This window comes from Balaenoptera physalus, assembly GCF_965194825.1.
Source record: "Balaenoptera physalus genome assembly, chromosome: 5".
NCBI classification, from domain to species: Eukaryota; Metazoa; Chordata; class Mammalia; order Artiodactyla; family Balaenopteridae; genus Balaenoptera; species Balaenoptera physalus.
Genome location: NC_138884.1, coordinates 60,598,276 through 60,613,245, shown reverse-complemented (window position 1 = coordinate 60,613,245; position 14,970 = coordinate 60,598,276).

Genomic DNA, 14,970 nt, shown 5'->3' with positions numbered 1-14,970 from the left:
TTATTCTTCTCTTCCACAGTCTTCCTCTCCACTTGTCTGTCTACACTGAAAACTCCTTCTTCTGTGAAGGAGATCATAGCTACAAGGAGGTATAGACAACTATGTATGGAAGTCTGATGAAGATTTTTGGTCAAGTTTCTTGGATAAGCAGTCCAGGCTATCTTATCCCAGTGTGGTGACATTGTGATACACCACCTGGATCCCTTCAACGAAGGCCTGATGCCTCAGCTGCTGAAGGAGCTATCTACAGATAGCCATCAGGTTTCAGCACCTTCAGAGATTGCCTCAGTTCCAGAGACCCACATGGGAAGTCCTATATCCAATAGTGGATTGAGTATAAAGGCCTTGCCATCTGAAAGACCATTCTAGCTCCAAAGCTTCTAACGGGGTTGGGTGGAGCTTTACTCTCTTCTCCCTCTCCCCTCTCCTGCTTCCTCTTCTCCCTTCCACAGGTGTCAATCCCATGGGTACTCCTTAGTCCCAAGAGTACTCACTGTACACTAAACTCAGTCTCAGAATCTGCTTTCTAGGGATCCAAGCTGCAAGACCTGAAGAGCTTGTGAGTCTTTCTTGGAGCTGTGCTTGAAAAGACAGATGACTAATCCTCCCCTCTGCCTTCCTCCCCTCAGATAATAGCCTTGTAGTGAGGTTATGGATTAAAGGTGCATTGTCACAGTAAAAAAAAGTGCTACTGGAGCTTAGAAGGAAGAAAATGATCAGTGAGAGTTCAAGAAGTGAAGAAAGGCTTTCCAAAGACTATGGTGTTTATATGGTCTATGAAAGATGATAGAGCATGTCATGACAGTAAGACACAAGAGACTATCCTGTTCTCCTTTTCCTCTCCAATTTATTCTCCACTCTGCTACTACCTATTTTGATGCCCGAATAGGGTCAGATTGCCATTCTTCTTAAAATCCCCAAATTCCTTTTATTACTCTTGGTATGGAGTTGAAACTCAAAGAATCTGTGACCTGGATCCTCCCTCACTTCTCTGACCTCATCTCTCATTCCTCAGCTCTACTGAATTTCATTTAGTTTCACCAAAGTACCATGCTAATGCATTCCTGGGCCTTTTCACATATAGTTCTTCTTGCTTAGACTACTGTTTTCTTCTATTACCAAGCTGACTCCAACTTATATTTCAGGACTCAGCTTCAATGTCGCTTCCCTGGGAAACCTTTACTGTCAATGCAGTTGCCTTTTTTGCCGCCCCCCCACCTCCCCATAACACCCTGTACTTCCCCGGGAATAACACTTAGAAAATTTTGTTTTAATTTTTGTTTTCCTTAAACACTATACACTACCTAATAACACATAATGTTTGTTGAGGGCTTACTATGTGTCAGGAACTGTTCTATGCACTTGATATGTATTATTTCCTTTAATCTTTACAATAAAATTATGATACTATATTACCCCTTTTTGACAGATAAGGAAATAGAGGCAAATGGAAGTTAAGGAACCTCACACCGTAAGAAACCTCACAGTAAGTGGTATTTTAACCTGTGTTTTAACTTGATCTGTCTGGTTCTGGAGCCTGTGCCACCACTATATTGTGGTTTGGTGTCTACTACATGGTAAACACTAAACAAATATTTATTGAATGAATGAGTTTAATAGGCCCAACCAGAAGAGAAGAATATTCAGGATTATTGGGAATAAAGCAGGAAAGTTAGGTCCAGATTATGGAAGCTCTAGGACCCTGAGATATAGTTTAGATCTTAGGTGGTTGGGAATAAGGACTTACTGTTGAAATCACTTTAAAAAGGAGATTCGGTTGGCAACAGTTTATGCAACTTCTATTCTTTGCCTTCTACCTCAACCTTCAACTTGAAATTAGAACAAGTAGAAAGGAGTATGATGAAGCATTAATGGAAAAATTCAATAGTGCATAAGATCTAAAGGCTGAATTTTCTGTTTTCTTTAACAGAAGGTCATATATATTTAAAGAAGCAGAAAGTATCTTTTTCAGATAATTTTATGGCATGACTATTAGGATTTTATATTTTAAAAACATGAATAGATTTTTGAAAAATCAGTTACTTTCTATAGGATGTTTAGGGGAAAACCATATTTTTTTGAGAATTAAGTTATATGTCTTTACCAAAGCTTGTATTATATACATATATATGTGTATTTTTTGACAGATTCCTTTTCTTAAAAAAACTTCTTTTTCCAGTTAGGATTTTAGGGTTCATGTTAAACCCAAAATATTAAAATCAACTGTAACAATCTATAACTTTTAATACTTTCTGTTCGTTCCATGTTCACAAGGTAAATAATACTTTTTGTTGCAAACAAAGCCATCTATTGGACCAAGTGTCTTAACTAGAAAACTTTGCTGTTAATCTCTAAGTGTGAAATTCCACCCTCAAGTATGTTTGTTGAGGGTGGTAAAGACTTAAAAATCATTGTCCTCCAAAGTGATCTGACTACATTGGATGAATAGTCATGGGGCTTACCCAGGAATAGTGTTAAGTATGATAACATTCCACTTTTTTCTCCACCCCATCCCCATTACCCCACCCCTCATTTTTACTCATATTACAGAGTGAGAAATTGTAACAATATTTCCCTCTTATAATTCTAGTTGTTCTCACTCCAAAATGCCTTGATTATTTCAAAGCTGTTAATCCAGGGTCTTCTGTTCTAAATTTTTATTTTTTCATTTTGTTTCCCCATACGTGTACTATGTTACTGATGTACATTGTGACTATCTAGGGATACACATTAGAGTTTTAGTGAAACAGACATGACTAGACTAACAGGAGAGGACTTGTCTTTGCATAGTTGAAAGGCTCTCTTTGTTGCCTTTGGCAGTATATATCTAAATCTGTACATTCCTGTTTTTAGAATTTGGGAATACAAAGGTTGGAAGATATATAGTCATACCTTACATCACAGAATGTCTAAGTGTGATCAGAACCTAGCATAGTATTTATTATCAAGAATGGTAGAGAGCCTTGCATCTTGGAAGTGAAAACTGCAGTCATTTACAAATAATAAAGGAATGTTTCCATTTATATGCTGTAAAAAGTTATATGACTATAACTATAAATTCTATTCTCATTCTCTCTTGCTCCCTCTCTTCTTCCCTCCTTCCCTTCATTCTTCTATCTGTAGAGTTTGATAGCTGATGTAAGTAACAGAGAAAATTTACCATACTTTGAAGAATATTATCTTTAATGTATTTCAATATGTGTAACTATTAGTTTTAGGACACACTTAGACTACTGAGTTGCAAATCAAAATGCAAAAGAATTTAAGCGACTGGAAACGTAATGTAATATATACTATAACGTGATATAATAATATATTACGATATGATATGTACTCAGAAAAAGAAGCCCAGAGAGACCCAATCTAAGTAAATCACTTTGGAGGTCTTGTGGAGAGCACTTCGAAAAGGTAGGCAGTAATTCTTTGGAACAACTGAAATTGAGGCCCATGCTACTTCAATTGTGAGAGACAAGTCACAAATATTAAAACATAATGAATAAAGAAAACAGACAGGAGTTTTTAATATGAGCCTCAATCAAAATTCACAAAGAAAGAAGTTTTGATTTTTGGCATTGATTTGCGATTGAGCTGTTTCTTTCATGGGCAACTCTATGTAGTGCAGGGTGAAATGTGAGGCTCTTGGGATTTATTCATTATTAAAGATGGTTGATAAATCTTGTAAGCAATGTTGAAAAACAAAACTAGCTATATGTAATCATTTATTTTAACATATGACAAATGAGGTATTTTGAAACAATAGGGAAGTGAATGAGGAAGATTTTATCAAAAAAGTAAATATCAAAATACATTAAATGGGCTGAACACAATTTGAAGAGATTTATAAAACACAGAAGAGCATATCTGGACATCTTAAATTAAAATAATAATTGGGAAAATATTAGGCTCTATATTGACAGAAACAATATCTATGTCATAAACTGTTATCTATGTCATAAACTGTCATAAACTGTTTATACAAAGTGATAAGCTAAATACCAAATTCTCAAAAAAAGAATGGAAAGTATAATTTGACTCAGTTAACAAGAAAAGATTAATAATGAGACATGAAAATGACCAGTTTCAGTAGTAATTAAAATGTGATTTGAAATAGCAACATATTATAATTTTGTTCCTATGTTTAATTTCAGAGAAATAAAAATGGTGAGATTATTTTGAAATTGTTATATGTTGCTGGTATCAGTATAAATTGCTCAAACCATTTTGTGAAGTTATTAGGCAATAAATGTAAAAATGTATGCAATGTATTCTCCCTTTGATTCTCTAATTCTCATAGGCATTTATTCTTGTGAAAAATGCCAAAGAAGAAAAAAGGATATGCATTATGATTTCATAGGGTGGGGAAGGGAAAAATACAAAATGGCCGTTGATAGGGAATTGCTTAAATAAATTACGGTGCAGGAACTCAATGGAATACTATGTTGCCATTTATAAGGGATATTTGGGGTATATGGGAACCATAGGTGTTTCTCAATAACTAATATTTAAGAAAAATAATTTGTTTGCAAGAGGTAGGCAGTAAAATCAAAGCATAATAGATCAGGGCAAAAGAAGGAGAATGGCTTTCAAGTCCAAAGTATATAATTGTAACCTGAATGAACTTACTGGCACATTTAATGAAAGAATGTGCCAACTGAGGATAGGGTTGTTCAGCAATGGAAACAACAACAAAAAAGGAGAGGTCTTGAAGACAAAACAGGTGCGTGCCCATTCAGCACTGATTAGGACATTATTATCTTGCTTAGAAGTACTTAAAGCAGTTATGGGGACAGACATTCAAATTACTCAGGGATTCTTTTCTTATCTGTAGTCCATTCTAATCAGGCTACCTCCCCATCATTAGACATCTCATGGAGTTTGCCTAGACGGATAGAATGTGATAGGCAGGTCAAAGCAAACACAGGACGGTAGGCTTGCATCTTTACTTCTTTACTTCTCATTGTAAATTAATAAATGGCTATTCTAGTTTCATCATATGTCAGTCTCTTTAAGGTTTGTTGGAATGAATGAGGCCCCGTACTCAATCAATTCTGGGACAGGGAAAAAATTGGGTGTCCCAGTCTGTAAAATGAGGGGATAGTGAAGAATTTACCAAGGTAAGTGGTACCTTGTGGACATGACTAATCACCTGGAGTTCCACAGGTGACACCCTATTTCATTTTACGAAGTCTTTGAGCATCACCACATTAAGAAGATCATTATGAATCCATGCAGCAGGGAGAAAAACTGTTTTGCTATAATTTTAAATAAAAAGTTAAAGCATAACATTTTGTCTATCACAAAAGCAACAATTTAAAATATAGATGAATATGGGCACAATAATAAGGGAACAAGGGAAAAGAAACAGTGACTGTGTTAGAGGGACATGCCAATAATACACATTTTTTTCTACTGCCATTTTGTTTGTTAACTTAATAAAAATCAGGAGAAAAAGTTCTGCATTATATAAATATAAAATGTTATAATAATAACAATATTAGTAATACAAATAATAGCATATTTAATAATAATTAAATGATAAAATGTATATTAAGCAATACTAATTTTAGAGTCATTTTCATTTCTAATTGACCCATGAATCTGTTAAGGCCAATACATGGTAACAGAGAAAATTGTAATTCAAAATAAAGGTGCAGGGACTTCCCTGGTGGTCCAGGGGTTAAGACTCCACACTCCCACTAGATCCCACATGCCGCAACTAAGAGCTCATATGCCACAACTAAAGATCCCACATGGGGCCATGAAGATCTCACGTGCTGCAACTAAGAACTGGAGCAGCTAAATAAATAAATAAATAAATAAATAAATATTAAAAGAAACAAAAAACAAAATAAAGGTGCAATAGCCACATAAATATATATCGCATACCAAAAAGAGTATTTTCTAGACGTGTGACTTTCCAGTTCTCAGACAAGTGAAAGCATATTGTGCATTAAAAATCACCTTCTAAACCATACTAAAGACTTTGAATAATCTCTGGTAAATTACTTGGTAACTAATATACAAATAGAAAGTCTGGTTATATATGCTTGTAATTTCCTTTTTAACAAGCAAGTCATTTTGCTGGTTTACTTCATTCTTGATTTTCCCTTTCTTTTTCCCAAGTTATTGAAACAACTTAAAATAAATTTTTTTGCATCTCCTAGTTTTTCATAGTCAAGTTAAAATTTATGAGAAATAAATTTTTTACGGAGACACTCATTATTAAGAGGCTTAACGTAATGATTTCCATCTACCTCCTTAGCAGTTAAAGTTTTTATAGATTATCATGATTTATGACTTAAGTATTAAGTGAAGTTTATTGTGAAGGCTACCAGTAATGGACTTGTAGAACAAAATAGAGTCAAATGTGAGCATTACCCAAATATATGTTTGAGATTTAAATTTTAACCTTAAGTATTTAAGTAAAATTTTATTCAAATAGTGATTCAGTATAAGCAGAAGTGTTATCACTCCAATTCTCTCTTCTGTGTTTTCTTTCTTTTAATCTCTGTCTTTTCATCATTGAGTCAGCTTAGTGAAAGTCTGCACCTCCCTCTAGAATATGAAAATGGCAGTCACTTTTCACTCATTCTGAGGGAGAAATACTCTTCTCAAGAGGAACCCTCAGGCTTCCCTGGTGGCTCAGTGGTTAAGAATCCGCCTGCCAATGCAGGGGACACTGGTTCGAGCCCTGATCTGGGAAGTCCCCACATGCCGCGGAGCAACTAAGCCCGTGCACCACAACTACTGAGCCTGCGCTCTAGAGCCCACGAGCCACAACTACTGAAGCCCACGCACCTAGAGCCCTGCTCCACAACAAGAGAAGCCACCGCAATGAGAAGCCCGTGCACCGCAACGAAGAGTAGACCCCGCTCGCCGCAACTAGAGAAAGCCCGCTTGCAGCAACAAAGACCCAAAGCAGCCAAAAATAAAATAAAATAAAAAAATAAGGAGGAACTCTCTTAGTGCCTCCACATTCTGCTTTCCAGGGTTCAGCATCAAAGGCTCTTCTTATCCCCAGTCTTCCTTGATTGTCCTACCACTGGCTGGTGTGGAAGCTGAAGGAGCCATTGGATCTGAGTCAGTGACACCTTATCAGTTCAGAGCAATTTCTCAGGAATAACAGGAAACAAGGAATCGTGGACTATGATGTTAAAATAAACTACACCAGTAGAAAAGCCAGGAGAGAGTAGATTTTACTGTGAAAAAGGAATGAGTGGAGCTAATTGTGTCTCTGGGTACGTCATATCTCCAGTCAGTCTTCAAAACTGAATTCAAGTAAGTTGAAACATATTTGGTTAGTCTCTATGTTTCTCATTCATGACGAGTATAAATGTGAATTTAGAGTTAGTTTTAAATGAATGATCTGCTTTTTGTTTGTTTCTAGATGCATTTTATTCTGCAGTGACTCTTACCTGAAAGCTCTGGGATACATTTGTGGGCACAGATGTATACAGGATATGAAAACATAGATAGACAGTGATAGACCAATTTTAAGAGGTTATAAAAGATATATAGGACATAATACTCTTAAATACACCAAACATCTCCCACCTCCATAGTCAAACACAGGTATGTAAGAGGAAGGGAAAGACACCCATGAAAATTATAAACATGTTATTCAACATAAACTACAAATAGGCATCAAAGGAAGATTCAAGTAAAAAAAAAATATGGAGAGAGATTAATACAGATAAAATACGTAAATTTGGATGCTAGTAGTTCCACGTATCATGTTGATTAAAAAAAAATCTTGCAATTATTTAAGAAAGTAAATTTAAAAGGCTTTTCCACCAAAATAAATACAAATGCCTTCTCCACTGTCCCTAATCAATTTAAAAATGATCCGTGTTAAAATACACCACATGTGTTGAGTTGAGTAGTCTTGAGGTTATATTTCTCTGTGAACTAGATTTATATTTATGTTAATGCAATCTTGGATTATATTAACTTAAAGTATCCACACCATATTTTAGCTTTTTGTGAGACCGGGATCCACTAAAATATTCTAATTCTATTCACATGATCACTACCCCATATTTCTGAGATTGAGTTTTTTAATTTAAGGGCAGAACTTTTTATTAATGACTGCTAAATTTTATCTCATTACCTTCACTTCTTTATTTGAGTGAGTTAAGGTAATCATTTTGAATCTTGATTCTGCTATGGATCATATTATTTACTGTTGACAAGCTTTTTCTGGAAAACCTAGTGAATATTTTAGGCTTTGTGGGTCATGGGTCTTTGTTACATATTCTTTTTCTTTCATTAACAAAGAAACAAAAAAACAAACTCTTCTAAATGTAAAGACCTTTCTTAGCCCAAGGACCATACAATGGCAGGCGTCAGACCAGATTTGGCCTGCTGTAGTTTGCTGACCCCTGATCAACTGAATTGGTTATCTATTGCTGTATAACAAATTATTCCCACAATTTAATGGCTTAAAATACAAAACAATATTATCTCAGAGTTTCTGTGGGTCAGGAATCCAGGGCATGGCTTATCTGGTTACCTCTGCCTGGAAGTCCCGTAACAGGCTGTAATGAAGGTGTCTGGGGTGCAGTCACATGTGAAACCTCAACTAAGAGAAGATCTGTTTCTGAGCTCACTCGTGTGGTTTTTGGCAGAATTCAGTTCCTCCAGGGCTGTTGGCCAGAGGTCTCTCTCAGTTCCTTGTCAGGGAGGCCTCTCCATAGGGCAGCTGGATTCTATCACAGCGAGTTAGCAAGAGAGAGCCAGAAAAAAGCATGCAAAATGGAGGCCATAATCTCTTCGTAACCTAATTTCAGAAGCAACTCCCACCACTTTTGCTGTATTATATTCATTAGAAGTGAGTTATTAGGACCAGTTTGCACACAAGGGGAGGGGATCCCACAAAGGTGTGACTACCAGGAGGCAGGAATAATTGGGGTCATCTTAGAGGCTGCCTGCCACATCTATCCACCCAGAATTTTCTGCAACTTAAACAAAGCATGCTTTATTCATCAGGTTTTTGATAAAAATATTGAGAAAGAAGTGTTCATGACAGTATTGTGGCATGATTTTTACCTCTCAGATTGACTCCAGACCACTAACTAATACTATGAATATTGCTGGTTGCATACCTGTAAATTCTCAATTGTGGTGCGATCTAACTATTTTGTCATCATATCCTTGGAGATCTCAGGGGACATTTTAGTCAAATATATTTTAAAAATCACACTATTTATGCATCACTGGATAGGTGAAATCAAGTTAAAATAAGCTGTAAGGACTGTCTTGAAGAATAAAATAAGTCATTGCAATACTATAGCTCAAAGGATATAATAAAGAGAGGGCCAGTTCCATCAGCCTTACCTTCATGACAGGCAATTTTAGAGATGATTGCATCTTATATGAGCCTCCATTTTTTTAATCAACTAGTGAAGCTGCCTTTCTTCCACTTCCATTTGTGCTCACCTAGAAAGATTTACATTTTTTAAAAAAATAGCCAACAGACCAAATCAGGGATAAATTATACTTTATAAATATGTTGACAGTAAATCACAATTATGGTCAGATTCAGGGACCTTTTTTTCTTTTTTTTTAAATTTATTTATTTTATTTATTTATCTTTGGCTGCGTTGGGTCTTCGTTGCTGTGCGGGCTTTCTCTAGTTGTGGCGAGCAGGGGCTACTGTTCATTGCGGTGCACGGGCTTCTCACTGCGGTGGCTTCTCTTGTTGTGGAGCATGGGCTCTATGCGTGTGGGCTTCAGTAGTTGTGGCATGTGGGCTCAGTAGTTGTGGTTCACAAACTTAGCTGCTCCGTGGCATGTGGGATCTTTCCGGACCAGGGCTCGAACCCGTGTCCCCTGCATTGGTAGGCGGATTCTTAACCACTGAGCCACCAGGGAAGCCCCAGGGACCTTTTAAAATTAGAGAATACCGGTCATTAACACCTGCCATCTAGATAGCAACCATATACCAATGTTTCTACTACTTCAAGAAAGAAGTATAATACTCTAACCAGATTTGACAATATAAAGTGCCATAGTTTTAAGTGCTGTATCACTCAAACTTCATTCTCACTGACAACCCAAATAGTTTGCGACTCTTTCCCCATCAAGTAATATAGTAATGACTACTTACTGGGTGCATACTATGAGCCAAACACAGTGCTAAACAAGTTTATATGGATTTTCTTATTAATTTTTCTTAATTCTGGGAGGTAGGTACTACCATTATGTGCATTTTACAGAGAAATTAAGCATCTTGCCTGTCTCATTTACCATTCAGCTGGTAAATGATGAAGCCAAATTTTAAAGTCCAATAGCCTAAGTCCAGAGTACTTCTTAAAGCAGAGGCACAAGAGTAGCATTTGCTTATTTGAAAACTGCTAAGGAAAGTTTTCCTAGGAAACGTGGTTGAATGATTTACTAGTTATTAATTATTTTTTTTGTTTGACACCACTAGATGGCAACATTTTCAAAAGTTTTTATTGCTTAAGGTGGAAAAGTAACTCAACTTTATTATCATTTAAAAAATTCAGCTTTATTGAAGTATAATTGACAAATAAAATTGTAAGATATCTAAATTGTATATTGTGATGAATTGATATACATGTACATTGTGAAAGGATTCCCCCCTTTTAGTTAATTAACCTAGCCCTCACCACCCAAATTTATTTTAAATTTTTTTTTAGAATATTTCAGTTCTACTCCCTTAGCAAATTTCAGTTATACAATCCAGTGTTATCAACTATATAGTCACCATGTTTTATATTAGATCCTCAGGCTTTACTCATCTTATAGCTGAAATTCTGTACCTTTTTACCAACCTCTCCTCATTTGCCCCACCCCCCAGCTCCTGGCAACCACTATTCTACTTTAGGTTTCTATGAATTTGACTTTTTTTTAAAAAAGATTCCACATGATCCACATGAGTGATGCCATGCAGTTATTTGTCTGTCTTTGTCTAGCTTATTTCACTTAGCACAAGGCCTGTAAGTTCTATCTATGTTATCGCAAGTGGAGGGATTTCCTTTCTCATGGTTGAATAATATTCCATTGTGTGTGTATATATATATATATATATATATATATATATATATATATACACACACACAAACAATGCATATATTCTATATATATTACATTTTCTTTATCCATTTATTTGTTGATGGACACATAGGTTGTTTCCATATTTTGGCTATTGTGAGTAATGCTACAATGAACATGGGAGTGCAGGCATCACTTCAATATTCTGTTTTCATTTCTTTTCTATATACACCCAAAAGTGGGATTGTTGGATCATATGGTAGTTCTATTTTTCATCTTTTAAGGAGCTTCTCTACTCTTTTCCATAGTGGCTGCACCAATTTACATTCCCACAAACAGTGTACAAGTGTTCTCTCTTCTCCATATCATCACCAGTACTGTCCATCTCTTGATTTCTTTGATGATAGCCATTCTAACAGGTGTGAGGTGGTATTTCATTGTGGCTTTGATTTGTACTTTTATGATAATTAGTGATGTTGAGCACCTTTTCATGTACCTGTTGGCCATTTGTATGTCTTCTTTGGAAAAATGCCTACTCAGTTCCTCTGCTTGTTTTTAAATTGGATTGTTTGGTTTTAAGCTATTAAGTTGTATGACTTTATATATATTTTGGACATTAACGCTTTATCAGATTTATGATTTGCAAATATTTTCTCCCATTCCATAGGTTGTCTTTCTATATTGTTGATGTTTTCTTTTGCTATGCAGAAGTATTTTAGTTTGATGTGTCCCACTTGTTTATTTTTGCTATCATTGTCCTTCCTTTTGATGTCAAATCTAAAAAATTATTACCAAGACCAGTGTCAAGGAAATTACCCCCTATGTTTTTGTCTAGGAATTTTATGGTTTCAGATTTCAAATTCAAATCTTTAATTCATTTTGAGTTAATTTTTGTGAATGGTGTAAGATAGAAATATACGTTCTTTTTTTTTTTTTTGGCATTAGTCTGTCCAGTTTTCCCAACATTTATTGACAAGATTATCCTTTCCCCCTTGTATATTCTTGGCTCTCTTTGTCATAAATTAAATGACCATATATGCATGGGTTTATTTCTGGGCTCTCTATTCTGTTCCACTTATCCATGTGTCTGTTTTTATGCCAATACCATACTCTTTGGATTACTCTAGTTTTGTAATATAGTTTGAAAGCAGGATGCGTGATGTCTTCAGCTTTGTGCTTTATATATATATATATATTCTTTTCAATATATACTATCATGTCATTTGCAAATAGAGACAATTTTATTTTTTCCCTGGTTCCCTTTTATTTCTTTTTTGTGCCTAACTGCTATGGCTAGGACTCCCAGTACTATGTTGAATAAGAGTAGTGACAGTGAGAATCCTTGTCTTTTTCCTGATCTTAGAGGAAAAGCTTTCAGCTTTTCACTGTTGAATATGATGTTAACTGTGGCTTGTCATATACGGCCTTTATTATTTTGAGGTACAGTCCCTCTATACCTACTTTGTTGAGAGTTTTTATCATAAATGGATGTTAAATTCTGTCAAATACCTTTTCAGCATCTATTGAGATGATCATTATGATTTTCATTCTTCATTTTATTAATGTGATGTATTACACTGATTGATTTATGTTGAACCATCCTTGAATCCCAGGGAAAAATGCCATTTGATCGTGGTGTATGATCCTTTAACTGTTCTATTGAATTCAATTTGCTAATATTTTGTTGAGGATTTTTGCACCTATATTCATCAGGGATATTGGTCAATTTTCTTTTCTTGTAATATCCTTGTCTGGTTTTGATATCAGGGTGATGCTGGCCTTGTAAAATGAGTTTGGAAGTGTCCCCTCACTTTTTATTTTTTGAAAGAGTTTGAGAAGAATTGGTATTAGTTCTTCTTTTTTTAAAAATAAATTTATTTATTAATTTTTTGCTGCATTGGGTCTTCTTTGCTGCACGCGGGCTTTCTCTAATTTCAGCGAGTGGGAGCTACTCTTTGTTGTGGTGCATGGGCTTCTCATTGCAGTGGCTTCTCTTGTTGCAGAGCTCAGGCTCTAGGTGTGCAGGCTTCAGTAGTTGTGGCTCACGGGCTCTAGAGCACAGGCTCAGTAGTTGTGGCACACAGGATTAGTTGCTCCGCAGCATGTGGGATCTTCCCGGACCAGGGATCGAACCCATGTCCCCTGCATTGGCAGGCATATTCTTAACCACTGTGCCACCAGGGAAGTCTATTAGTTCTCCTTTAAATGTTTGGTAGAATTCACCAGTGAAGCCATTTTGTCCTGGACTTTTCTTTGTTGGGAGGCTTTTGATTACTGATTCAATTTCCTTACTAGTAATTGGTCTGTTCAGATTTTCCATTTCTTCATGTCTCAGTTTTGGTACACTGTATATTTCTAGGAATTTATCCATTTCTTTATAGGTTGTTTAATTTTTTGGCATCAATTTTATTATTGCCTGGTTTTCTATGAATGAATTATTTATCTTTGATTGGCCAAATTATAATTGCTTTACTTGTAGGAAACATTTTCAATGGTGTAATATAACAATGGCAGAGATTTAAGTGGACAAAAATTGGAGTGTTATGTGTAGTGTTTGTGTGGATTTTTTTTTGTCAAAATTAGTAAATTTTACTTAAACTTCAAAAAATAAAATAATAAAAGAAAGCAGCTTTTGCTTTGCTCTTCAGGAGGATCAGATGTAACAACCCAGAGTAGGAACTACCCCTAAGAAGTTAAAATACACTTTACCCCAAATCAAGCCACATGCAAGAAGGATCCTGGATTTGGGGACAGGTCTGATGTAGGTGGGGCAGGAAGGAGAACACCACAGTGGGTGACTGGGTTCTGAGATAGGACAAGTGGAAAGCAAGACAAAAGTCCTGGCAGAAATGGGACCAGAACTTCAACAGGAAACTCTGTCACAAGGAGCTATGTACAAAGGAGCCGGACTGGGGCCTGCAGCCCGTGGGGAAGGGGAGGAATGCAGAGCATCCTGAAGCCGCCCTTCTCCTTGCCAGGTGCCACTGCCCCCTGCTCACCCTCAGTTCTCCTCATCACTGTCATCTGGGCTGATGGCTGGGCTGGTGAGGCTATAGGGGGGCTGGTGGGCGAGTAGCTAGGGGAGGTGGGCGAGTAGGTTGAGCCTTTGGGGGAAGCAGGAGAGTAGGTGGGGCTGGTGGGTGAGTACTTGGGGGAGGTGGATGAGTAGGTGGGCGAATACTTGGGGGAGGTTGGGGTATAGACCGGAGAGGCTGGTAAGTAGGAGATGTTGGTGAGTATTTTGAGGTGGTGGGCGAGTAGGTGGGACTGGTAGGAGAGTACTTGGGGGAGGTGGACAAATATTTCGGGCTTGTAGGCGAGTACTTGGGAGAGGTCGGGGTGTACTCTGGTGAGCTGTGGCTGTAGGAAGGACTGGTTGGGGTGTACTTGGCCAGAGGTCGGGCTGTAGCTGAGAGGGCTGGGGCTGTAGCTGGGCGAGCTTGGGGTATAGATGGGAGACTGTAGTTTGTATCGTGGGCTCAAAGAGGAGTAGCTTGGCGAGGTCGGGGAGAAGCTGGGTGAAGTCGGAGAGTAGCTTGGAGCGGTTGGGCTGTAGTTGGGGCTCCTCAGTGTATAGTTGGGACTAGTAGGTGAGTAGCTGGGGGATGTTGGGCTATAGCTGGGTGACATCTGGGTGTAATTAGGACTGGTTGGAGAATAGTTAGGGCTGGTGGGTGAGTAGCTTGGGGAAGCTGGTGAGTAGCTGCTTAGTGATGTAGGCGAGTAGATGGGCAAGGTGGGAGAGTAGCTGGGTGAAGCTGGTGAGTAGCTGGGAGGGGTTATATATATATATTCTTTTTCAGATCCTTTCCCTTATAGTTTATTACAAGATATTGAATATAGTTTCCTGTGCTTGACAGTAGGACCTTGTTGTCTATTTATTTTATATATAGTAGTTTGTATCTGCTAATCCCATACTCCTAAGGTATACCCCCCCTTCCCCTTTGGTAACCA